Source organism: Schistocerca nitens, chromosome 9, assembly GCF_023898315.1.
Source record: "Schistocerca nitens isolate TAMUIC-IGC-003100 chromosome 9, iqSchNite1.1, whole genome shotgun sequence".
Classification (NCBI taxonomy): domain Eukaryota; kingdom Metazoa; phylum Arthropoda; class Insecta; order Orthoptera; family Acrididae; genus Schistocerca; species Schistocerca nitens.
In genome coordinates this window covers 260,716,275-260,742,196 of record NC_064622.1, presented here as the reverse complement: position 1 = coordinate 260,742,196, position 25,922 = coordinate 260,716,275, and the positions used below count along the sequence as shown (strand labels likewise).

General features: G+C 43.3%; 1 long non-coding RNA gene across 1 annotated transcript in view; it reads left to right on the top strand.

Moving 5' to 3' along the window:
• The first annotated feature begins 457 nt into the window (after nucleotides 1–457).
• Nucleotides 458–25,922, top strand: part of LOC126203668 (uncharacterized) — a 529,761-nt gene continuing 504,296 nt past the window's right edge. The window contains exon 1 of the long non-coding RNA XR_007540343.1: nucleotides 458–533. This is a non-coding gene — a long non-coding RNA (uncharacterized LOC126203668). The remainder of the gene's footprint in view (nucleotides 534–25,922) is intronic.

Here is a 25,922-nt window from a genome sequence, read left to right as displayed (position 1 = left end):
TTTTTTAAGTACAAACATACAGAGCTCCATGGAACGGTACGATACTGTTAATATTTTTATCTTTTTCCACTCCAGTCAACGTTGTTCCGCACTTTCAATTTATGTTATTGGCCTGACAGCTTCCTTTCCGTGGCGATTTGAGCAGAAATCGCCGTCGGTGTTATTGAGCTGTACTCGATGGCAGGCCCTGTGAAGCTAAATTGCCAGAATTCGATTGGCCGTTTCTGGTCCGTGATGCCGTGACCAGCCCGCATGAAATCCCCTTTATGATTAATTGACAAGCCGAGCTGGGCGGCCGCACATTTCGACTCGGCTGGCACGGCGCAGCCGAGCGATGACTCAACGGCCTGCCGTTGGCGGCCCGGACCCTGACGTCACGGGCGCGGGCCGAGTGTTTCCGAGAGGCGGCGGGCGCGGCCGAAGGGCAGCGGGCCCCGGCGCTGCGCCAGTCAGCTGTCAGCTGCGGAACAGTCGAGCGTCGACTGCGGGGTGGTCGACTCTGCAGCAGCGAAAGCACAGGGGCTGACGGCACGGTGAGTACCACGCAAGCTTCTGCCGCAGTCGTCGGTCACTGCTCAAATACTTTAGGCTGGAACGGGCAAACTTCTCTCTCCTCACACGAGAACCGTCCACACGATCAGGAGCTATTAAATGGAAAGATCCCAATGCTTTAATAAATCTGTATTTGGCCCATGGAATGTGTTAAGTCCACATTGACTTATAAAATAAATATACGATTCACAAGTTGCGACTTGGCCACGAATAGAACAGTGATCCAGAAAGTACAGAATAAATTTATTTCCGTCTACGAACACAAAATTGTTAGGTCCTTCGGCTATCAGTTATCTTCTGATCTGTTTTAAGACATATCCTAACATAATTTATCTTCTGACGATGCCACTATGGCTTCATTATATTGGGACATATTTTTAAACAGATTTGAAGGTGGTCACTGCTAACCGGAACCAGTAGTCTAAGAACCAAACAATTTTGGGTTCATAGACGGAAATAAAAGAAATTTATTCTACAAATAAAGAAAGGTGATACTGAACACCACTATAAGAGATAACATGCAGTATTAAGCTGATTATTTCGTCTAAATATATCAAATTGCCATGTCCCTTCGAAGTTTCGAATTCAGTTTTATTAGTAAATTATTTTTACACATAACACACTTTACGCAACAAACATAGAATTTGTAATTGTTTTCATTTCAGTACGACCGCGGAATTGTTCATTGTGAGTGTGGCTCTTTTGGCCTGTTCCGCTGACGTGTAAGGATTTCAAAGGAGTAGAGGTGTTTGTTGCAATTTAGCAAACGTAGGTATGGCCTACCGATGATATACTACTGCTGTAATTGATATACAGGTAACAAAGCTGCAAGGGGCACAGTTTTATAATAACCCCTTTCACTTGTCAGACGCGAGCATCGTCAGATCTGTGAAAATTACAGCACTTAGCAACAACGTTAGATGAAACTGATTAAAAGTCAGTTTACAAACTTACATTCATTGACCTGGCGGTAACATGACAGTTTTTTTACTATGGTACCTAGCGGTACTTTTAACGCTTTAACGTTTTACCACCAAGGCAATGATACGGAGTTTATATGCAGTAAGGCGACTTTAAGGCAATTTTACCTAATTTTGTTGCTAAATACCATTATTTTCATAGATCTGACGGTTCTCACGTCAGACTAGAGAAACCAGTTATAATAAATGAAGCTGTGTGCGAACGTCTGGCTATTTTATCACAATATTAGCTGCAATTTAGTTTCATAGTATTTTAGTATCCCATTTTGCTTTTAGATACGACTTGCTAAGAAGTCAAAATCGGTCATGGTACTATTTACGATGACACGACGCTGAGAAATACAATAAAGGAATTTCGAAGCAAGTCTGTAGACACCGAAATCCTCTCCAGGTATGCCTGTTGGACGATTAGATTAGCTGCTCAGATGCCTTTCACACTCAGCAAAGGGCATCCTTTTGCAATGTTCTGCCCTGCGTATATTACTGCTTCCAAAAGTCCTTATAGCGACTTTCAGCCGATTGCTACATAAATGGCAGAAAGACATCACAAAGTGTTTTCCACAGTGATGGGGTGATGAAGAAATACTTTGGCCGTGTCTGCTGCACTGGATCAGGCTGTAAAATCTAATCCTTGGAGCTGTGATTTCCGATATTTCCAATATGTGTTCTCCTAGAACGGCGATTCCAGGTTTGTGCAAAATAAGTAACCAGCTGACACAGTCGTATTCGTCACGTACAGCTTACGAAGAAATAAAAGTAGCAACCCATCCGGACGTCTCGTAATGTAAATTCTATTGTCAGAAGTTTTATTTATTGGCTTCAGGCAAAGCTCATTTCACCAGATACAGTGGTCACGTAATAATACAAACCGCACATTTGGATGACTCCATTATAAAATATAAAACCCACTATATGGCTCTGAGCGCTATGAGACTTAACAGCTGTGGTCATCAGTCCCCTAGAACTTAGAACTACTTAAACGTAACTAACCTAAGGACATCACACACACCCATGCCCGAGGCAGGATTCGAACCTGCGACCGTAGCAGCCGCGCGGTTCCGGACTGCGCGCCTAGAACCACGAGACCACCGCGGCCGGCTAAAACCCAATATACTGTGTAAAATTTAATTATATATTGATACGCGAAAAATTAAGGCGAGAGCTCAAGTCTTACTATTTCACAAGGCGAATGCAACGGCAAATACATTTGGCAAGGATCGTATTTATGGAACTATGAGTTACTCTAACGAAAGTAATCCTTTTTTTTTTAAATATTATAAAATATAATTTTCTTGGGAGCTTGTATTTATCATATTCTATCAGTACAGGTACAAGTGTACTCTTCAATGAAGCAGGAATCACAGTACGGAGATGGTATTAATTTTAACAAATTGCTCGTTTTATTAATATTCAGATGACCTGTCCCTAGTCGGTTAGTAGTAATTTCGTGTGACTCAGTGGCCTGGTGCGAGTCTATTTGGCGCCACATCGGCGACTTGCGTACTCTAAGGTACCCACGCAATCCAGCCAGGGACAGTTCATTGGAATCCGTTTCTGAATCAGGCAGTACCATATGATTTTGATGATAGTCTATGCCCACTAACACTGTGCATTATTTGTGCATTTTTCAATTTTTCTTGGTTGGCGAATCTATTATGAAAACTGCAATTGCGATTTGAAGTCGCGCATGAGATATGCGACCACTATGAGTGGTCCAGTAACGTATACAATGCTGACTGATCGCTAATAACAGGTCTTGGGTATTCCATAGAAATATTATATTGAATCCATCATCAGACGGTCTGTTAAAAAAATGCAAACATCATGAGTATAAAAATACTTCACAACCCGCACAGTAAGGCAAAACAAATGGCAGACAAACTTACAGAATATGTATCGGTGTACAGAACAAGAAAGCTGCATAAACATTGATACACAGTGCACGAGATTTCACAGAGAAAATAGTCAAGCGCAGTGGTTGAACATGAAAACTAAAGTGAACAAATCATGCTGACTAGAGCGAAGTAAACTAAAAGCCCGCTAGATGGTGCGCCGAACTTAGCGCTCTAAACGCTAAACAAGACAAATTACAGGAAGTAGCAAAAAGGCTACAGTTAGCCCTATGTAAAAATAAATATCATAAAACGTCAGAATATTAATGAGAACAACCCATATAGTACAGCAGAATACATTGAAATACGAATGTATTAAATGGCAGTAACAAATTATATCGTTAGCTTATACATACCACTGCATTCGGTGATGAAAGATGTGCAGAGAAGAGGATATTTTACGAAGATTTTATTTTTATACAAGAACAGGAATTCCAAATTTAAGTCCTATAATAAAACTATAGGAATAAATCATAAAACCGTTCTTAAAAAAGGTGCCGAAAGCTGTTACACTAGAGCATGTTGCACTATGAACAGCATAGACGCAGTCCTCGCCCTCCTTTTTAAGAATGAAAAACCAAAACGTATTTCACACAACAATCGAAAGTGATAAGAGTACACAGGCAAATAATTTCAGTGGGACATCCATCCTTGCATATAAAATCTGTGGGGTCACCGCCAGACACCACACTTGCTAGGTGGTAGCCTTTAAATCGGCCGCGGTCCGTTAGTATACGTCGGACCCGCGTGTCGCCACTATCAGTGACTGCAGACCGAGCGCCGCCACACGGCAGGTCTAGAGAGACTTCCTAGCACTCGCCCCAGTTGTACAGCCGACTTTGCTAGCGATGGTTCACTGACAAATTACGCTCTCCTCTGCCGAGGCGATAGTTAGCATAGCCTTCAGCTACGTCATTTGCTACGACCTAGCAAGGCGCCATTGCCAGTTACTATTGATGCTGTAAAACATGTACCGTCAAGAGCGATGTTCACCAATTATGGATTAAAGTTAAGTATTCCAGAAGATACGTACGTTTTTTGCTAGTCTCAATTCCTTGTCCTGTTCCAGACCTCACGCCAGCCTGTGTGAGTTTAAACGCGTGCCTTTCGGCTTCCTTATAGTGGGTTGGCTGTCTTGCCAATCCACAACAAAATCAGTGAGAACATACGTTACGAAGACAGGAATTAAAAATAATAAGCAAACCACCAAATCTTTATTAAAAACCACCAAGAAACTGTCCCAGGAGGAGCATGATGCGCTCGAGGTGGTGACAACCAGTCATCAGTTATATTTGTACATAATAGCGCGAAAGAAATTTCAGTGAATGAAATTCCAAGTGTTAGGCGAACTAGGAAAGCCAGACACATTTTCACAAAGGGTTGCATGAGCACCGCAAAAACGAGTATCAATTCATGCATTAAAAAAAACAATAAAACAAACAGAAGGATGACAAACGAGCGTCGTGAAAGCAGGAGTCCTAAATGATATCACTAAAGCAACACATTATCAAAGATATTAAAAAACCAATTCCTGTTACTTGCAATCTGCTCGTCATTCACAATGTTAGAATACACTAGGTCTACAACTTTGCTTCCGCCGTTTTATCTCGAAGTTCAGGTCTTTATTGTAAAAAAGTACAAAAAAATTATGATTGATAGTATTGCGCATCGATGGCCACTAAATTCTCCCATCTTTCGGATAGCATACGAATCCCGTGCGGAAGAACTGGGCGTCTTTTGTGGGGATCCATGAATCGATTCAATTCTACACTTGTTCATATGATCGGAAGTGCTGTCAGCCAGACTGTATGACACTGATCGGAAAAGGTGGTGGTCAGAGAGAGTAATGTATGGAGAATACGGGGGGAGGGATAAGACTTCTCATTTCAACGTTTCCATATACGAGGGCAGTTCAATAAGTAATGCAACACATTTTTTTTCTCGGCCAATTTTGGTTGAAAAAACAGGAAATTTCTTGTGGAATGTTTTCAAACATTCCCGCTTTGTCTCGTATAGTTTCATTGACTTCCGACAGGTGGCAGCGCTGTACGGAGCTGTTAAAATGGCGTCTGTAACGGATGTGCGTCGCAAACAACGGGCAGTGATCGAGTTTCTTTTGGCGGAAAACCAGGGCATATCAGATATTCATAGGCGCTTGCAGAATGTCTACGGTGATCTGGCAGTGGACAAAAGCACGGTGAGTCGTTGGGCAAAGCGTGTGTCATCATCGCCGCAAGGTCAAGCAAGACTGTCTGATCTCCCGCGTGCGGGCCGGCCGTGCACAGCTGTGACTCCTGCAATGGCGGAGCGTGCGAACACACTCGTTTGAGATGATCGACGGATCAGCGTCAAACAACTCAGTGCTCAACTTGACATCTCTGTTGGTAGTGCTGTCACAATTGTTCACCAGTTGGGATATTCAAAGGTTTGTTCCCGCTGGGTCCCTCGTTGTCTAACCGAACACCATAAAGAGCAAAGGAGAACCATCTGTGCGGAATTGCTTGCTCGTCATGTGGCTGAGGGTGACAATTTCTTGTCAAAGATTGTTACAGGCGATGAAACATGGGTTCATCACTTCGAACCTGAAACAAAACGGCAATCAATGGAGTGGCGCCACACCCACTCCCCTACCAAGAAAAAGTTTAAAGCCATACCCTCAGCCAGTAAAGTCATGGTTACAGTCTTCTGGGACGCTGAAGGGGTTATTCTGTTCGATGTCCTTCCCCATGGTCAAACGATCAACTCTGAAGTGTATTGTGCTACTCTTCAGAAATTGAAGAAACGACTTCAGCGTGTTCGTAGGCACAAAAATCAGAACGAACTTCTCCTTCTTCATGACGACGCAAGACCTCACACAAGTCTTCGCACCCGAGAGGAGCTCACAAAACTTCAGTGGACTGTTCTTCCTCATGCACCCTACAGCCCCGATCTCGCACCGTCGGATTTCCATATGTTTGGCCCAATGAAGGACGCAATCCGTGGAACGCACTATGCGGATGATGAAGAAGTTATTGATGCAGTACGACGTTGGCTCCGACATCGACCAGTGGAATGGTACCGTGCAGGCATACAGGCCCTCATTTCAAGGTGGCGTAACGCCGAAGCATTGAATGGAGATTACGTTGAAAAATAGTGTTGTGTAGCTAAAAGATTGGGGAATAACCTGGTGTATTTCAATGCTGAATAAAACAACCCCTGTTTCAGAAAAAAAATGTGTTGCATTACTTATTGAACTGCCCTCGTATATTTTGACGGGTTTTGCGACATGGGGTCGAGCAGCGACCTGCTGCAAAATTAGCTTCACGTGTCTATCGCTGTATTCTGGCCGTTTGTGTTTCAGTGCTGCGCTCGAACGCGTCAGTTGCTATCGATAATGATGTCCTGTGACTGTCTTCGTCTGTTTCAGTACCTACGAAAACGTTCTGTCTTCCACCGCCATGCCGGTATTTGACATCAAAATCACCGTTCTTAAGGCGTTGAAAACATTCTCTGCGCGTTATTCCACTAATAGTTACCTCACCACTGATCTTACCCAGCATTTTAAGAGCCACAGCCGCAGATTTCTTCATGTTAAAGCAGAAAATTATAACTTCCCGCAGATGACGAGAAATGGGTACGTAAGTTGACGTACTTAATCGAGAGTAGCCTTATGATGCAATCACAAATCTACTAATATTTTTATGGCATTATGTTTATTGATGCCTAAGCTTATTGTATTACACATATGACAAACCACCCGAACCCCACTTGCCGCTACAGCCGTCTATTGAAAAACGGCGGAATTAAAGTTGTAGACCTAATAATTTGCGGTGCACATATACTTCGAGTTTCTGCGGGATATCAAGGTCCATTTCCTTAGGCTCGATGTGAAGGACTTTTAAACCTTCATTTAACGCGGGCAAATCTTGGCCCTTCACTTTTAGATGGCAGCCTAGTCCACTATCATTACTTCCGTACCTGTGTTCTCTAAACGCCGGCCGCGGTGGTCTAGCGGTTCTAGGCGCTCAGTCCGGAACCGCGCGACTGCTACGGTCGCAGGTTCGAATCCTGCCTAGGGCGTGGATGTGTGTGATGTCCTTAGGTTAGTTAGGTTTAAGTAGTTCTAAGACTTCTCATTTCTGATGACCTCAGATGTTAAGTCCCATAGTGCTCAGAGCCATTTTGTTCTCTAAACCTTGTTATGAAGTCGCTCCCAGTCTGGCACGCTTAGATCTCGTCTCAGGAACCAAACAATTTTATAAACCCCCGAATTTTTAAATTATTTACCAGACTGTGTGATGAAGGGTCACGCTCGAAACGCATAATAAAGAGCTTGGATTCAATATAATATTCCTGTGGAACACCCAAGATCTCTCATTAGCAACCATTCAGCATTATGTATGCTTACTGGTTTACTATGAAAATCACTATATGTAGAACTTCTCCTCTTCACTCTGCTCCCTCCCAGTGTATGAGCAACGTCTGTAATACCAAGTCTGAGGGAAAGAAACTGCAACATCTCCATCCATACGCTAGTTCGATAAGCACCGCATATTACGCTGTGGATTGCATCAGTGTAAGCTGAGACACAACCTTCTTCTTAGTTTCTGACACTCGATCCTGCAAGGCATTCAATATGTTGATTCATGTATGGCAAATATGGCGTGTCGTAAGTTTAGCTATTAATTTATTAATTTCTAAAATTACCAAATAAGCAGCAACCAGTCGCAAAATCATGTTTTATTTATTCACTTTTGCAAATCGATTTCAAGTGATTAACAGCCATCATCGGTGCTTTCAACGAATATGTGCCCTGAGTAGTAATACTGTCTCCAGCACAGGTCAAACATAAAGTCTTTATGTTAATCAGTTGAAATCTATTTGCAAAAGTGAATAAATAAAATATGATTTTGCGACTGGTTGCTGCTTGTTTGGTAATTTTAGGGTTTACGGTCGCTGCAAAACTTGGGAGCCACATGGAGCCCACCATTCATTCTTAAATTCTATCACGCTGAAAGGAAAGGATTTCTGATGCTCCGTCCCATTATCATACTTTGAATAATGGTTTACACTGTTCCACGAGATGTGTGTATTTTGAAAGGACTAACGAATTCCGTAATAAAATCTAATCTTTAATGTAGCACATGTTGTTCTAGCGACATAGACCGAAAAATTACAAATATACGATAGAAAAGTAACAGTGAGAGCGCAATTTAGAAATTCTTGTAGTGTAGTCAGTAACGCAACGCCGTTCACACAGAAATTCATAGAAATAAATGTGGATCTCTTCAGACTATCATTGTGGTCATGCAGAGTAAGTGGCAATCATAAAGCTCCCGTTCGGAGGCCGGTATGCCAATCAGGTAAAATCGCTGTGAGCAGAGAGGCAATTATCCCACCGACGCACCGGTTGAAGATACCCGTTCGGTAAAACACCGTCTCTTGCTGCGTAAAGAAGTCCGTCCTGCCTGCTGCACATTTTCGTCCGATGGGAATTGCCGACCTTTCAAGGCCTTTTTAAAGGGACCAGAGGCATGGTAATCGCATGGGAAGAGGTCACCACTGTTATGATTCTCTTCGTCAGTTGTTATGATGACTGGTGGCCAATGCTAAATACACTCCTGGAAATGGAAAAAAGAACACATTGACACCGGTGTGTCAGACCCACCATACTTGCTCCGGACACTGCGAGAGGGCTGTACAAGCAATGATCACACGCACGGCACAGCGGACACACCAAGACCCGCGGTGTTGGCCGTCGAATGGCGCTAGCTGCGCAGCATTTGTGCACCGCCGCCGTCAGTGTCAGCCAGTTTGCCGTGGCGTACGGAGCTCCATCGCAGTCTTTAACACTGGTAGCATGCCGCGACAGCGTGGACGTGAACCGTATGTGCAGTTGACGGACTTTGAGCGAGGGCGTATAGTGGGCATGCGAGAGGCCGGTTGGACATACCGCCGAATTGCTCAACACGTGGGGCGTGAGGTCTCCACAGTACATCGATGTTGTCGCCAGTGGTCGGCGGAAGGTGCACGTGCCCGTCGCCCTGGGACCGGACCGCAGCGACGCACGGATGCACGCCAAGACCGTAGGATCCTACGCAGTGCCGTAGGGGACCGCACCGCCACTTCCCAGCAAATTAGGGACACTGTTGCTCCTGGGGTATCGGCGAGGACCATTCGCAACCGTCTCCATGAAGCTGGGCTACGGTCCCGCACACCGTTAGGCCGTCTTCCGCTCACGCCCCAACATCGTGCAGCCCGCCTCCAGTGGTGTCGCGACAGGCGTGAATGGAGGGACGAATGGAGACGTGTCGTCTTCAGCGATGAGAGTCGCTTCTGCCTTGGTGCCAATGATGGTCGTATGCGTGTTTGGCGCCGTGCAGGTGAGCGCCACAATCAGGACTGCATACGACCGAGGCACACAGGGCCAACACCCGGCATCATGGTGTGGGGAGCGATCTCCTACACTGGCCGTACACCACCGGTGATCGTCGAGGGGACACTGAATAGTGCACGGTACATCCAAACCGTCATCGAACCCATCGTTCTACCATTCCTAGACCGGCAAGGGAACTTGCTGTTCCAACAGGACAATGCACGTCCGCATGTATCCCGTGCCACCCAACGTGCTCTAGAAGGTGTAAGTCAACTACCCTGGCCAGCAAGATCTCCGGATCTGTCCCCCATTGAGCATGTTTGGGACTGGATGAAGCGTCGTCTCACGCGGTCTGCACGTCCAGCACGAACGCTGGTCCAACTGAGGCGCCAGGTGGAAATGGCATGGCAAGCCGTTCCACAGGACTACATCCAGCATCTCTACGATCGTCTCATTGGGAGAATAGCAGCCTGCATTGCTGCGAAAGGTGGATATACACTGTACTAGTGCCGACATTGTGCATTCTCTGTTGCCTGTGTCTATGTGCCTGTGGTTCTGTCAGTGTGATCATGTGATGTATCTGACCCCAGGAATGTGTCAATAAAGTTTCCCCTTCCTGGGACAATGAATTCACGGTGTTCTTATTTCAATTTCCAGGAGTGTACGATGGTGAGTCAGATGTAAGCCTTAAATATTTTTTAAAAATATTATTTATTGTGCAGAAGTGGTACAAAGCTGTATCACATTTCAACATAATCTCCTCCTCGCTCAATGCAAGTCCTCCAGCGCTTACAAAGTGCTGCATAATATCCTTTGGAAAAAATTCTTTTAGTAGTCCGCGCAACCACTCAAGCACCGCGTGACGTACCTCTTCATCAGAACGGAACTTCTTTCCTCCCATTGCGTCTTTGAGTCGTACAAACATGTGGAAATCACTTGGGGCAAGGTCTGGTGAGTATGGTGGATGAGGAAGACCCTCAAATTGTAGGTAGGTCTGTGACTGTTGCAACTGTTGTAAGGGCAGTGTGGGGACTTGCATTGTCATGTTGCAAAAGGACACCTTCTGACAGCAATCCACGTCGCTTTGATTTGATTGCAGGCCGCAGATGATTTTTTAGGAGATCTGTGTATGATGCACTGGTGACAGTGGTCCCTCTAGGCATGTAATGCTCCAAAATGACGCCTTTTTCGTCCCAAAAGAGAGTCAGCATAACCTTCCCTGCTGATGGTTCTGTTCGAAACTTCCTTGGTTTTGGTGATGAGGAATGGCGCCATTCCTTGCTCGCTCTCTTCGTTTACGGTTGATGGAAGTGAACCCAGGTTTCGTCTCCAGTAACGGTTCTTGCAAGGAAGCCACCCACCACCTTCTCGTTCAAAGCGCCGAAGAAGTTCTTCACAAGCACCAACACGTCGTTCTCTCATTTCAGGAGTCAGCTGCCGTGGCTCCCATCTTGCAGACACTTCGTGAAACTGGAGCACACCATGCACAATGTGGTGTGCTGACCCATGACTAATTTGTAAATATGCTGCAGTGTCATTCAGTGTCACTCGACGGTTTTCCTTCACTATGGCTTAAACTGCTGCAATGTTCTGTGGCGTCAAAACTCGTTATGCCTGACCTGGACGAGGAGCATCTTCCACTGAAGTCACACCATTTGCGAACTTCCTATTCCATTCGTAGACTTGCTGTTGTGACAAACATGTATGACCGTACTGAACCTTCATTAGTCGATGAATTTCAATAGGTTTACACCTGCACTACGCAAAAAACGAATAACAGAACGCTGTTCTTCCCTGGTGCAAGTTGCAAGTGGGACGGCCATTTTTATACTGATACGGCGACGGTATGTGTGTATCTACACTATGCTGCCACCTACAGGTCATTCTGCACGCTGTTTGTAGCACGCTTACCAACTTACAGGATAACGGCGCGAAATTTCGATTTGTTATTACAAATTTAAGGTTTTCATTTGACTCACTCTCGTAGAAACATATATTGCAGGTTTGGCAGTGAAGTTGGTAATGAGCTCGCTGCATAGTCGGTATCTGCAACGACTGAAATAATCAGTAGTCGTTGGTAAAAAATTATATATATTGTACTTAACTTGTGTTACAGGCTTCTTCATAGGCTGCATACATATAATTACAAACATATCTAGAGAGGCGCTACTTATGTCATACTTGACGAAGCGCCTTGTTAGAGGTTGCTTCCTATCAGCTGAAGGCTATGCTACATTCCAGAGGAAGAGTGGCCGAGATATCGCTAGATACGTGTCGCAAACCGCGGAGCGGCGCTAGTCGCGACTCGCGGGACCAGCGATATCTATTACGGACCGCGGTCCATATCTGCAACCCCTAACAAGTGTGGTATCTAACATTGATATCACAACGACTATAGTGGGTGCTCGACTTTCTCCCACTTCAGTTGGCGTAAATTCTGTCTTACGGTATGGGAACGTGCGTTATCATGAAACAGCAGCACCCCTTGTCGTGACTGGTTTTCAACAGACATATTGTCCCATGCACATTCTTCTTAATTCAGTGGATATTTACCGGTGTTTGTCCTTCGACAGCTAAGAAAAGCATAATATGACGTTGGTCCTTATTGGAAGCATTTGGCAATAACGTCGCCACAATTCAGGTTTCCCCATTTACTCCACTCACTTTGGAAGGACGCGAACACCACACCAATCCCTTGCCTACACGTCGGTGCTTAAATACCCGCATCGGAGTCGTACTACGTTGCATTTACGCCCGCAAACGGCAACGTTTCGATCGCCCTGTATAATACTCCCCTTACCCTGATCGATAAATTCACAAATAACTCCGTCCGAAGAGACCGTGGTAGACCCAACGGTATCGACCGACAGCCGTCTCATCCTCAGCAGAGAAGCGACACTGGATGCGGATATGGAGGGACGCGTTGTCAGCACACCACTCTCCCGGCCGTCGTCAGTTTTCGTGAGCGGAGCCCCTGCTTCTCCATCAAATAACTTCTCAATTGACCTCACGAGGGCTGAGTGCATCTTGCTTGCCAACAGCGCTCGGCAGACCATGACGGTCACCCATGTAAATGCTAGTCTAGTCCGACAGCGCTTAACTACGGTGGTCTGACGGGGACTGGTGTTAGCACTGCGGAAAGCCCGTTGGCCGATAGTGTACGTAAAGGGTCTCGGAATAAAGATCAGTACCGAAGTAAACCGAATCGTTGTAAGGAGTGTACAAAAACTTACTGGCAGACGGACAGTTCTACTCCAGACTTAATGGATCAGAAAAATCTTCTTACCTAGTGGTCGGTGTATTTTTCCAGAGATAATTTAAAATTCATTTAATATGTTATTTGCGTCCTTTTTATATTTATAGTTACACCGCAACCTAACAACTGAAAATGTGATACCTGTCCTGTTGGGTTGGGTTGTTTGGGGGAGGAGAAAGACAGAGAGGTCATCGGTCTCATCGGCTTAGGGAAGGACGTGGAAGGAAATCGGCCGTGCCCTTTCAAAGGAACCATCCCGGCATTTGCCTGGAGCGATTTAGGGGAATCACAGAAAACCTAAATCAGGATGGCCGGGTACAGGATTGAACCGTCGTCCTCCCGAATGCGAGTCCAGTGTGCTAGCCACTGCGCCACCTCACTCGGTTGTCCTACTTAGTGTTCATCTAGTACTATTTTGAAGGGTTCTGGAAATCACCATTTCAAAGCCGTTTGTTTAGTTGTTTTCACTATAATTTTTTCCCTGTACTTATTATAATTTCTGTATGCTCATACAAACTTTTTGTGACTATTTTCGATGCCCGGATAGCCTCGTCTTTTGCGTGATATTCCAAAGCTTGCTTCTCCTCACTCTGTGGAAAGCCTTTCATAATCTACGAATGCGATGTGAGCCTCGAGGTTGTAATTACGTGTTTTGACTGACGTGCCGTAGAAACATTGTCAAAATAGATCTTCGTTTTCTAAAACCAGTTTGTTCAAAAATGGCTCTGAGCACTATGGGACTTAACAGCTATGGTCATCAGTCCCCTAGAACTTAGAACTACTTAAACCTAACTAACCTAAGGACATCACACAACACCCAGCCATCACGAGGCAGAGAAAATCCCTGACCCCGCCGGGAATCGAACCCGGGAACCCGGGCGTGGGAAGCGAGAACGCTACCGCACGACCACGAGATGCGGGCCCAGTTTGTTCATCCGTTACGAGGGCGTCAAGTATCTCATTCTACTGTGAATAATTTTGACGTAGAGTTTGTAAGAAGCACTTATTAGGCTAATTACCCCACAGTTCTCACTGACTTTCGTCTTCCTTTTTCGTATCGTTACAGCTGTGTTCAATAGCACTCATTTAAGAGGCGTAAGAGCCTGAGTTGTACTTAAATACTCCGTATTTATTTTTATTATTGTAGTAATAAATTGTTTAATCTGGAGTCGTTCGCGTGTTACGACTGATTAATAATAACATGCGCGTAATGTCTCAATTTCCTCGCCTGCAGCCAAATTAAAAGTTCACACTCAACCCTTTGTGTAGCAGTTAAAAAAAAAAAAAAGCCTACGTTAACAACTCTCGGTAGTACTTAAATACTCACGCATTACTACACAGTCGCTTCATAACACTTTAATGTGTACCTACAAAGATTAAATGGCTCTCACGTTATAAAACTGAGTTACACACCTTTTGTGTCAATATTCATATATTAAAATATCCAAAACATGAGACGACGGCGGAATACTGTACGGCAAACCAAATCAGATAAATACAGTACACATCACAAGTTATTAAGCAGCAGTTTTTTTAAATGTGACAGAAATGATTAATTAGTAGTTACGTTTTTGTTGAAATGGCAGAAATCAAATTTTCATTAAACTTAATGCTTTTGTTTTTACTGCACCAAGCCATCCCATGAGAATTACTTCACATGATTGAAGAAAATTGCAAGCAATAAATGCTTGGTTAATGAATTAATTATTTTAAATTTAATATTTCAATAAAAACTTTGAATATCATCAGGAAATAGGAATATATCTGATTTCATGTTACTATGCATTAGGAAACCTACAAGGTTACAACGAACTTCAGCTCTAAAATAAATTGTATTGATATCAAAGAAATCACTAACTGGACTGCCATTAATTCTATAGTCGTCATCCTTACGCAGCCAAAGCAGATAATCCTACAGTGACATCGAATGGCTGAAGAAGACCGAAAGTCAGGTTGGTTCATGTGTTCTTCCTTGTTCGGCGCAGCAGCGTATACTGACTGATGGGCTAGGAGCCTTTCCATAATATCTGGCTCTACTCGTATATAGCCCACCGAGTCTCAAGAAAAGCGAATATGTCCGAATTTTCCAAATAACTGCTCACATTCACTTAGGAATGCAACATCACAATCAACAGCAGAGAGGGCGGCGGTGCAGGAATGATGAAAACACCAGCGGTTAGTTAAAAAGCGGGATTTGAGCAGCTATGTGACGTGGATATAGTGAAAAATCCGTGTTCATTAGAGGAAGAGAAAGACTAGGCGGTAGAGGAACACATTATCGCGGACATCGAGGCACTGAAATAGGCTGATGTGTAATTAGGGCACGCAGGACAGAATTTCATTGGCTAAAGCAATGTTTAGACTTCAGAACTGTCTGTAGGAAAAAGTGACTGAATTCCAGAACAAGAAAAACTGAGGAATTATTCCTCAAAATTGGCCTCAAAGCAAGTGATAAAAGATACAATGAGTTTTTAGAGTACCTTTGTAAATACGTGCCGGCCGAAGTGGCCGTGCGGTTAAAGGCGCTGCAGTCTGGAACCGCAAGACCGATACGGTCGCAGGTTCGAATCCTGCCTCGGGCATGGATGTTTGTGATGTCCTTAGGTTAGGTAGGTTTAACTAGTTCTAAGTTCTAGGGGACTAATAACCTCAGCAGTTGAGTCCCATAGTGCTCAGAGCCATTTGAACCATTTGTAAATACGTTGTTGGTTTGGTTTCCGCAGAGTGACACGTAAATAGTGCAGTGGGCATTCGAATGTGACATGTAGCATGTTTTTTTTTTTAATTACAGCAAACAGCAGTTTCTTTTAAAACATGGATTGTACGTGTTTTTCACATATCCCGGAGCATGTTGTAATTTACACACAAATAAAATACGAAGTGTAAGTCGCAAAGATGAGAAGAAATTTTAATGGGACATTAGCGAGCTAAGGATTGTTGAGGAAATCTCGAGTCATCAGCGGATTGACGGTATCGTCTTGTGGCAAAGTTTAGCATAATTCCTTACTCATCTTCGCCTGAGAACAACGAACTTGTTGAAGCACTACTTAAGCCGAGGGCCTTATTCCTCTAATAACCTGGAATCTTCTCGTTAAATGTTGACGAAAATACATGTTTTCTTACGCATCTACATTTCTCTATCGTGACACTTCAGTCGAGTCCAAAGTTTTCTGTCGTAGTATAATGTAGTTCACAAGTGTGTGCATTTTCACTTCCGTTAAGACAGTACCTTTTTTGCACAAAATATTTGTCAGAGACATTACATAACCGCTTCAGCATCACAAGTATACTATGACAATAAAATTGTAATTAAAAGACATTTTTAGGATTTAGGGAAAATCGCCACCTTCTGACAGTTTTCAAATGGGTTTCATTTTTTTCTGTGACTTCTGCGTCGATCGGTGGTTGTACTGAAACGCAGAAATAACTTTCCATTTCTCTATAAGAAGAGTGTACGGCTTGACACATACATACTTACCACATGTTTTCTGAAATGCTACACAGACATAAGATTACTGGCACAGTATTGCATCAGTACCAATATACAGCGCGTAATTTACTTATTTATTTTTATAGTTACAAAAAAATGGTTCGAATGGCTCTGAGCACTATGGGACTTAACATCCGTGGTCATCAGTCCCCTAGAAATTAGAACTACTTAAACCTAACTAACCTAAGGACATCACACACATCCATGCCCGAGGCAGGATTCGAACCTGCGACCATAGCAGTCGCGCGGTGCCGGACTGAGCGCTTAGATAGTTACAGAGTTCAGAGTTACCCTGGCTCAAATGGTTGCTCGGCGGATGCCGCTTCCTGTTTTCGTCTTTCTTAAATTTTGTTCTTTGAAAGAGAGTTTACCCACGTGACTTGAAAATTGCCATTTTCTATTCGTATGTAGGAATCAATCCGAAACTTTGTATATTTAATGTGATTTCTTTTTCTGCTAAATTCTCTGACTTAGGGTTTCGAACGTAAAATTTTTGTCTTGGTTTCCGTGATTTTTAAGATCTGTAGCCAATTATTGTAGTTTCAGATGCGTAAAAAGACTGAAGTAGTTTAAGAAATTACATAATTTTTCCCGTTGTAATGTTGAGTTTATACGGTTAAGCGTCCTAATATTTTTTTTTTTTGTAAATCTCACGAAGGAAAACCCTACTAGCGTTTGCGTTACAGAACGCAATGGTTTTAATTTCGAAGTGTCAGAAGCAGCGGTTAGGTGTAAATAGGACGAGAGGAGTGTCCGGTCAATGTTTGGATTCGACCCGCAATGTGCACGTCTGACATTTGCTGGCCCAGTTCGTTAACCCCGACACGCGACCCGCGAAGCTCAGCTCGCCTGCCAGGTTCGCCGTGACTTGCTAATGCCTTAAGACGGCTTCTGATTGCCGGTTCACCTGTATAATAACTGCTCTTATTCCTGGACGCTTGGCATAATGTCACGCAGAGTAAGGCAAATTCTGGAGTCCGATATCACCACGGAGCGACTGTTCGTTGTAGAATTTGTCCGACTAGCGTCCATTGAGGATCAAGATGAAACATGGAAAGGTAGTTGCTTGGAGCTGTAAATACGAGGTGCGGCTAGAAAAAAACCGGACTGATGCTGGAAAAAACATTTATTTACAATTATTTACAATTTCATGTTATCTCCTTCAATGTACTCTCCTCCTCGGTCTCTACACCGCTCCATACGAATTTTCCACTGTTCATAGCAATTCTGCAGATCATTTTCGGTAAGTCCATACATTACTTCCGTCGCTTTTTCTTTTACTGCTTCAACAGTCTCAAATCTAGTTCCTTTCAAAGCTGACTTGACTTTAGGGAAAAGAAAAAAGTCACAGGGGGCCAAATCAGGTGAGTAGGGTGGATGATCTAAGACGGGAATGTTGTGTTTTGCCAAAAACGTCTTCACTGACAACGCACTGTGAGCTGGGGCATTGTCTTGGTGAAGGATCCATGACTTTTTTCTCCACAAATCGTTCCGTTTTCTCCGTACTCGCTCACGTAGGGTAGCCAGGACGCTAATGTAGTAATGCTGATTCACTGTTTGTCCCTCTGGTACCCAATCAATGTGCACAATCCCTTTGATGTCAAAAAAACAATCATCATTGCCTTGAATTTCGATTTTGACATTCATGCTTTTTTTTGTCGTGGAGAACCAGGAGTTTTCCAATGCATCGATTGGCGTTTAGTTTCGGGATCGTAAGTAAAAAACCACGATTCATCGCAAGTAATAACATTTTGTAAGAATGTGGGATCACTTTCAATGTTTTCCAGGATGTCAGAACAAATCATTCTTCGGCGTTCCTTCTGTTCAATTGTGAGACACTTTGGAACCATTTTTGAACACACTTTGTTCATGTTGAAACTTTCATGAAGAATCTGCCTAACACTTTCCTTGTCAACTCCTGTTAACTCAGACACTGCTCTGATTGTTAAACGGCGGTCTTGTCGAACAAGTTTACCGATTTTTTCAATTTTTGCATCAGTTTTTGCTGACAATGGTCTGCCAGTGCGAGTGTCATCACTGGTGTCTTCGCGGCCATCTTTAAATCGTTTAAACCACTCAAACACTTGTGTTCGCGATAAACAATCATCGCCGTACACTTGTTGTAACATTACAAACGTTTCACTTGCAGATTTTCCTAGTTTGAAACAAAATTTGATGTTAACACGCTGTTCTTTCTGTACACTCAACATTTTCCGACGCACAGACAAAACGTCAACTACTTAAAACAGACGCCACGGGCAGACTGAGTGCAGGAGGCAGATGGAACTCGAGCAGTAGGCGGAGCGAGAGTCACGTGACAGGCCACGCGACTTTCAGCCTTATTGCATTCGTTTTATTGTTTCACCAGTACTACTCCGGTTTTTTTCTAGCCACACCTCGTATCTATCTTTTCAACGCTGCTCTACGTTAGCGCGACTGTTCCCTTAATGACGGTTTTATCTGTTCAAATGTGTTGGTTCAAATGGCTCTGAGCACTATGGGACTCAACTGCTGTGGTTATCAGTCCCCTAGAACTTAGAACTACTTAAACCTAACTAACCTAAGGACATCACACACATCCATGCCCGAGGCAGGATTCGAACCTGCGACCGTAGCAGTCCCACGGTTCCGGACTGCGCGCCTAGAACCGCGAGACCACCGCGGCCGGCGGATGTGTTTATATTAAACACTTTACTTCAGCGGACGAGCTGTATGTAATACGGAGTAATACTGCTGGGCAGTGTAGGTTTCCATGAATGAAAGCACACATGAAAACACACCAGACCTCAAGTTGGAATTTTCTGTCTCCACTAGATTTAGCTTGCCACTCAAGAGAATAGGAATGTTGTCCATGACGGCGGCGCTTTCATAAATTGATACTAGGGGTATCCGCATCACTCTTGTTGTCGACTGGCTCTGATGTGGATGTATGTCGTTTAGTGCAGCGTTGAAGAACGACAGCCCGATCTACCAACCAAGACCAGGTTGGCATGCCCTTAACATACGGAGAAGCAAGTGGAAATGGGCGGGTAGCAGTACGACAGTACTGTGAAAAGTATCCCCGTCGACAGCAACATCACCGTAAATCTTCGCAACAGGTATTCGCCATTTGTGTGAGACAGGCTAGTGTACAGAACTGGGTAACTATGAAAGGCGGGTGCTCCCGGTATGTATACAGATCTTTCAGGAACAGATGTGGAATACTGCAGAATATGACCCCAGTATCAGCTACAAGGCAGGTGGCCCGCCAGCATGCGTTAAGACAGACGAATGTATGGAACTTTCTCCACAACTACTGCCACTGTCGATGTAATAACGAGTGTTGTAGAACTACCGTAGTCTACCGTAGACTATCATAAGTAAGCGTAGACTACGGTAGCTTGCCTAGTAGCTTTGGCTACTTAAGTTCGTGCCTGCGTTATATGCACGTCAGGTGTGTCGCTTACCTCATAACGACCTCTTTCCCTTACGCATGTGATCAGTGTAGTACTAGAGACCGCTAACAAACGGAAGTGGTGAACCTTCTAGAAACTGAGTGGCGGTATACAAAGGGCCACGTAACATACGGAACATTTTTTAGAAAAATTGAAATTTTCAGTGTTAGTTCGCATTTTATTCTTTGCAAAGTGAAATAGAGAGATGTTAATAAAATAAAGAAAACAATACAGGTTTGTTATATAGCCTTAGAAAATGCAATTTCTTCGACAAAAAGGTAAAATTAAAAAAATGAATCACAAAACAAAAATATATCAAACATCGCTTCAGTACTTCGTCGAGCCTAATTAAAATGTTTTTCTGTTATTCATAAAAACTTTCGCAGTTACCAATAACAACAGGAAATTCTTGCCTTTGATCATGATGTTTAACGTTCTGCTGAGTACAAAATAACAACAATAATTAGACATAAGTTTTTATGTTTGTGAATGTAAAGTGTTCAAATGGTTCAAATGGCTCTGAGCACTATGGGACTAAACAGCGGCGGTCATCAGTCCCCTAGAACTTAGAACTACTTAAACCTAACTAACCTAAGGACATCACACAGATCCATGCCCGAGGCAGAATTCGAACCTGCGACCGTACCGGTCGCTTGGTTCCAGACTGAAGCGCCTAAAACCGATCGGCCACTCTGGCCGGCAATGTAAAGTGTACTTGCATCAAAAGTAATTGCTTTCGTTACATAAAAGCGCAGAAGTTATTCGATCAGCTGATTTTTGTTACTTACAAAAAGCAATGTATATTCTGTGAGGATATAAAATACGCAATGGACTAAAAACGAATTATATGCAGTTTTAATTATGTGCAAAACGAAAAAGAGAGAAAAAATAAATCGTCGGTTCCCATTTTCTCTCTGACATATTCATTTGTTTCTTTCCCTACCGAAGCTACCAATACTACCGGTAAAGCTACAATTAACTACGCCGTTTATGCAGTGTACCAAAGCTACTAAACTGCAGCTTTGGAAGAATGCAACTCTACGTACAACGAGTGCAGACGTTATTATCTACGGACTTGTTTCCACGGTGACGTTTTGTCGCGGGTTTGTTGTGCAGGTCACCATGGTTCTGGGATATCTGTCATCCATTCTACTCATCGATGCGGCTACTTTTAAGTGGATGGCATTGTCAACCTTGATAACGTCCACCTGTGGACTAAGGAGAATCCTCGTGATGTGGCGGCAGCGAACCCCATCGACAATGGTTCAGCCTCAATGAATGGCGAGTGACCAACTGGTCCCGCCACAACACCACACAGGCGAGGCATGTCTGCACTTCCGACCGACGACACTGCTCCTCCTGCTGGAAGATGTGCGTTTGGTAATACGACGGGTAATGTGGCCATTACGTGACGGTGCTCAAGCCTACTTCTCCATTTCCATGCAGAGGCAGCGTCTGATCTCTACCCCGTCTGATGAATCGGAAGACATGGTCCAGTAGCATGGCGTGCCCGGGCGCCGGCCGTCAGCTCTTTAGATTTCTAACTTTGAGGACATATGAAAGAAATCGTCTATGCAGAGCTCATCCCGGATGTGGAGAGACTGGCACATTCGAAAGTGTGCGTCAGTCATTGATGCGTCACGTTCGCACATGCTCAGAGACCCGCGTGGCCACTTAGAACGCCTTGTCTAACGGTGGTCTCGTCCCAGCATGTCATGCACTGCACTTTACTATACAGGTATGATGAACTAATAAATATCCTGTACCAAAGACACCATGCTTATGATCTTCTTTTTGCTCCTTATCATTCAGGCATCATTTACTGCACTTTGTTCATATTTAGCAAAATCAAGCTCTATAAATATAGTAGTTATCAGCACCGGATGACCAATTTGCAAATATATAGCATTTAATACAAACATTTGACCAAATTCGAGTAGAACGTGCGCATTGAGGGTTCCGTACAAACTTAATTATGTATTTAGACACTTCATCCTCTCCAGAAATTGCTAATATCGACAATTTTTACTGTTATCGACATTGATTTTAACAATATATCGGTCCCAAGGAGTCAAAGATTTCGCGAATGTTTTAATTCCAACAGTATACAAACAAAAAATACCCCGAAAAGGTCATTTGCAGCAGTGACCGAAACGTCGATAATTTTACATATTGACAATGCGGTCACAAACCCAGAAAAATTTTGAGTGTGACAATAGCCGCGAAAACCAACGTTTATATTTTTAAATTCAAGTTTGACGTTGGGTGGCAAATGACAAAAGGAACATTTTTTCGTGTGATATAATTAAAAAATAACAATTCAGGGATTTTTTCCTTTAGTTGTACTGTGAAACCTTGCTTCTCGCTAAATTTCATTATTACATGTCAAGGAGAGTTACCCTACAGGTTTTGATGAATGAGATTTTGAATATCAAAGTATATAACATACAGAGTGAACATTTTAGAACTATATGAAATAAAATCGTCATAACTGCTATAAGGTTTGCGTTAGGACGCTCAAACTGCACGGATGGCCGAGGGGCTTGATGGGAATTGAATGGTTTGGTTTAGCGACGAAACCCACTTTCATTTGGATGGGTTCGTCAATAAGCAAAATTGGCGCATTTGGGGGACTGAGAATCCGCATTTCACGATCGAGCAGTCTCTACGGCTTCAACGTGTGACCGTGAGGCTTGCAATGTCCAGTCACGGAATAATCGAAGCAAGAGTGTTTGATGTCCTGGAGGAGTACTTTGGGGACCGCATTCTGGCTCTGGGGTACCCAGAGGCCTCTGGCATCGACCTCGATTGGCTGACATATTCTCCGGATCTTAATAAATACGACTGCTTTTTATGGGATATATTAAAGACAAGGTATGCAGCAATAAAACCCCAAAGCCATTGCTGAGCCGAAAACAGCCTTTCAGGAGGTCATCGACAGCATCGATGTTCCGACGCTTTCGCGGGTCATGCAGAATTTCGCTATTCGTCTGCGCCACATCATCGCCAATGATGGCAAGCGTATCGAACGTATCATAACCTAAATCCAAAATTCTGTAGTGACGTTTACATGTTGAATACAGTGTGTGCACGCCGTAGTCTGTAACTAATTTACGTTTTTTTCATGTAGTTCAGTAATTGTCAATTGTATAAGGCTGTATCTTTTGACTGCATTTTCTTCGAAGCTTCAATTTTGATATCACCAAGGAACTCTAGACCTTAGTATGTGACATAAATTTCAACTCGATGCGCCTACCCGTTGCTTAGAAAGCGGGTTCTTCAAAACTGGACAGGCAGATAGACGGGCAACAAAGCCATCGTGTAAGAGTGAGGCACACAACCCTAAAAAGTGTTGCTTATACCACTGCATAAAGCATGGAGAAAAAAGCCTGATAATTATGTCAGATTAGCGTAGGGTACATCGAATGAAGCAAAGTTTTCTCTTAATCAAAGGTCGCAGATTCATCTTTACGGAACTACGGCCCTAAAAAGACAGACAATCGGCCTCGAACGAGCGAAGTTCCTCCTATAATGGAACGCGTTTTGGCGTGCCTAGCAGTGTGGTTTTGTTGGTTAAGCTGCTGTTCCATTCGGCCGTTAACAATGCCAACTTTGTAGCTGCTGGAGCTAAGATTTCGAACATCTGCTGTAAAAATATGATTTGATTAAAAATATGTTCAAAACTTTACTTCTGTTTTATTTTTCACCACTGTACACGTTAGCGTGGAAGTTAATTTATGCCGTCTATGTAGTAACAAATATTAAAACATGTGGACTTTAGATTTCATTATTAATAGCATTACACCTCACAGCGCTACTTTTGGAGTATAACTTATTCTCTTAAATTAAAAGCATTTTAGAATATTTAGTTTAACTAATTTCATAATCAAACGTTACTCAATAAACATCGTAGAAAAGTCGTTTCCAACGTAACTAGCAGTGTATATTAATTTAAAGGTTGTCTAGCTTTGATTATTTAGATGAAACTCTTATCGGTTTTTCATTGTTTCTGCAACAGTGTTCTGACCCGTTTTGTGTACCAAGGGAGATCAGCGCTGTCGTTTAATTTATTTAGTATAAAACTCGCGATCGCTGTCGATACTATTTCTTTGAATTTAAGCATCATCTGGTACACACATACATTGTTAATTTGGAAGGAGAGGACATTGTCTCTCAGAAAGGCGTCAAGGTAACCGTGAAGAAACTTCTGGTAACAGAAGTAGTAATTCAACTGAACGGAAAAAGAAGGAAGTAAAAAAAAAAAAAAAAGGTTCAGGGAAAGACAGTAATACAGCAATATGTCACTTACGAATGAAACAGGAAATGAAGTAAAGCCAAGGTCAAATGACTGCAGCAAAAACATGAAGAAATCGAAAAGAAAATTATTTTCGGAAGGACAGATTCACCTATATAGAAAAGTGCAAGCAACATGCTATGAAATTAAAAGCAAATTCGTCAATTTTTAGAGTACAATAGGAATTTCACTCTCATACGCAGACGAGAGAGCAGATAGGTGGAAAGAGTACAATAAGGCCTGTATGATGACGTGACGGAAGCAGAAACAGGAGTCGATACGGAAGATACAGGTGATTCCGTAAATCAGTTTAACAGCGCTTTGGAAGATCTGCAATCAAATGAGGCGAAGGGAGTAGATAACATTTCTCCGCAATTACTGAAATCGTTGGGGGAAGTGGCAACCAAAAGGCTATTGAGGTTGGTGTGCAGAATCTATGAGACTGGCCTCACACCATCAGACTTTCAGAAAAATATCATTCATACACTCGCGAAGATAACATGGATAGATAAGCCCGTGAGCGTTGACCATGGCGGAGGCCGTCAGGACGCTCGTTCGAATCTTACAACTGTCAATACTTTTAGGCAAGAGAAAATATATAAAATATACTGGTCTCCAAATTAAAGCAACAAACGGAAATTTTTGTAAGGTTGTTTATTTTGCCATAAAACAGTACAAACAGGCGATAGTAAAGTAGAAATACAGAACGTAAACAACTGCAATATGCGTAATAGTAGACAAAAATCTTTTTCGTTTTTTCCAACAATGGATTTCCACACACCTACAATTGGTTGATGTGTGCAGAATGTGGTGTTACCACCTCTGGCACTAATTCAGCCTGACAACGACGGGGCGTAATATCGTCAATGAGGCAATAATGCCCATTCGTCCTGGAGAGCTGCTCGCAAGTCTTGGAGAGTAGTTGGTGGATGCTGACATGGTGTACTTAGCCTCCCTAGTGCACCCCAGACATGCTCCATGAGATTCAAACTGGGAGAGAGGGCAGGCGACGCAATGCCTGCAATATCTTCCGTTTGCAAGAAAGCTCTATGAGGTCGATCACTATCGACCAACAATATGAAGTCTGGGGTCGCACCACACCGCATCAACCGCAGCTGAGGTCCCAAAATGTCCTCACGATACCTGCCAGCAGTTAAGCATTGACGATTCAGCGATACAATTTCGTGAGGTGGTGTTCCAGTGGTCGACATAATCCTTATATACAACATCAGGGATCCTCCTCGACATCGGTTTCTTTCCACAATGTTTGTGTTCCCAAATCGTGTCCTACATTTCCTCCAAATGCGAATAAGTTGAGAATCACTCTCCAGACCAAATCGGGACTCATCTGTGAAAAGAATATTGGGGCGTCTTCTTTGTGCCCTACTGCACCGTCAATGACTGTATACACAGCGATTGTGGATATGGGACTGCCAGGAAAACACTACCCCGTTTGATAGATGCCATGACGTCATCGTTCATGTGGTTGTCCGTTGATCAGAATGCCATTTTCCGTGCAGAACACGATTCTATGGACATCTGTTGACATTGAAAGGTCTCTGTTGGATTCCTTTCATGTTAATTTCTTAAATATGTTGTCATTTACGGCATAAATTACTCTTCTAAATTTACTGTGGTGTTTCTGACTATCTGGGAGGAGACTGAGCAG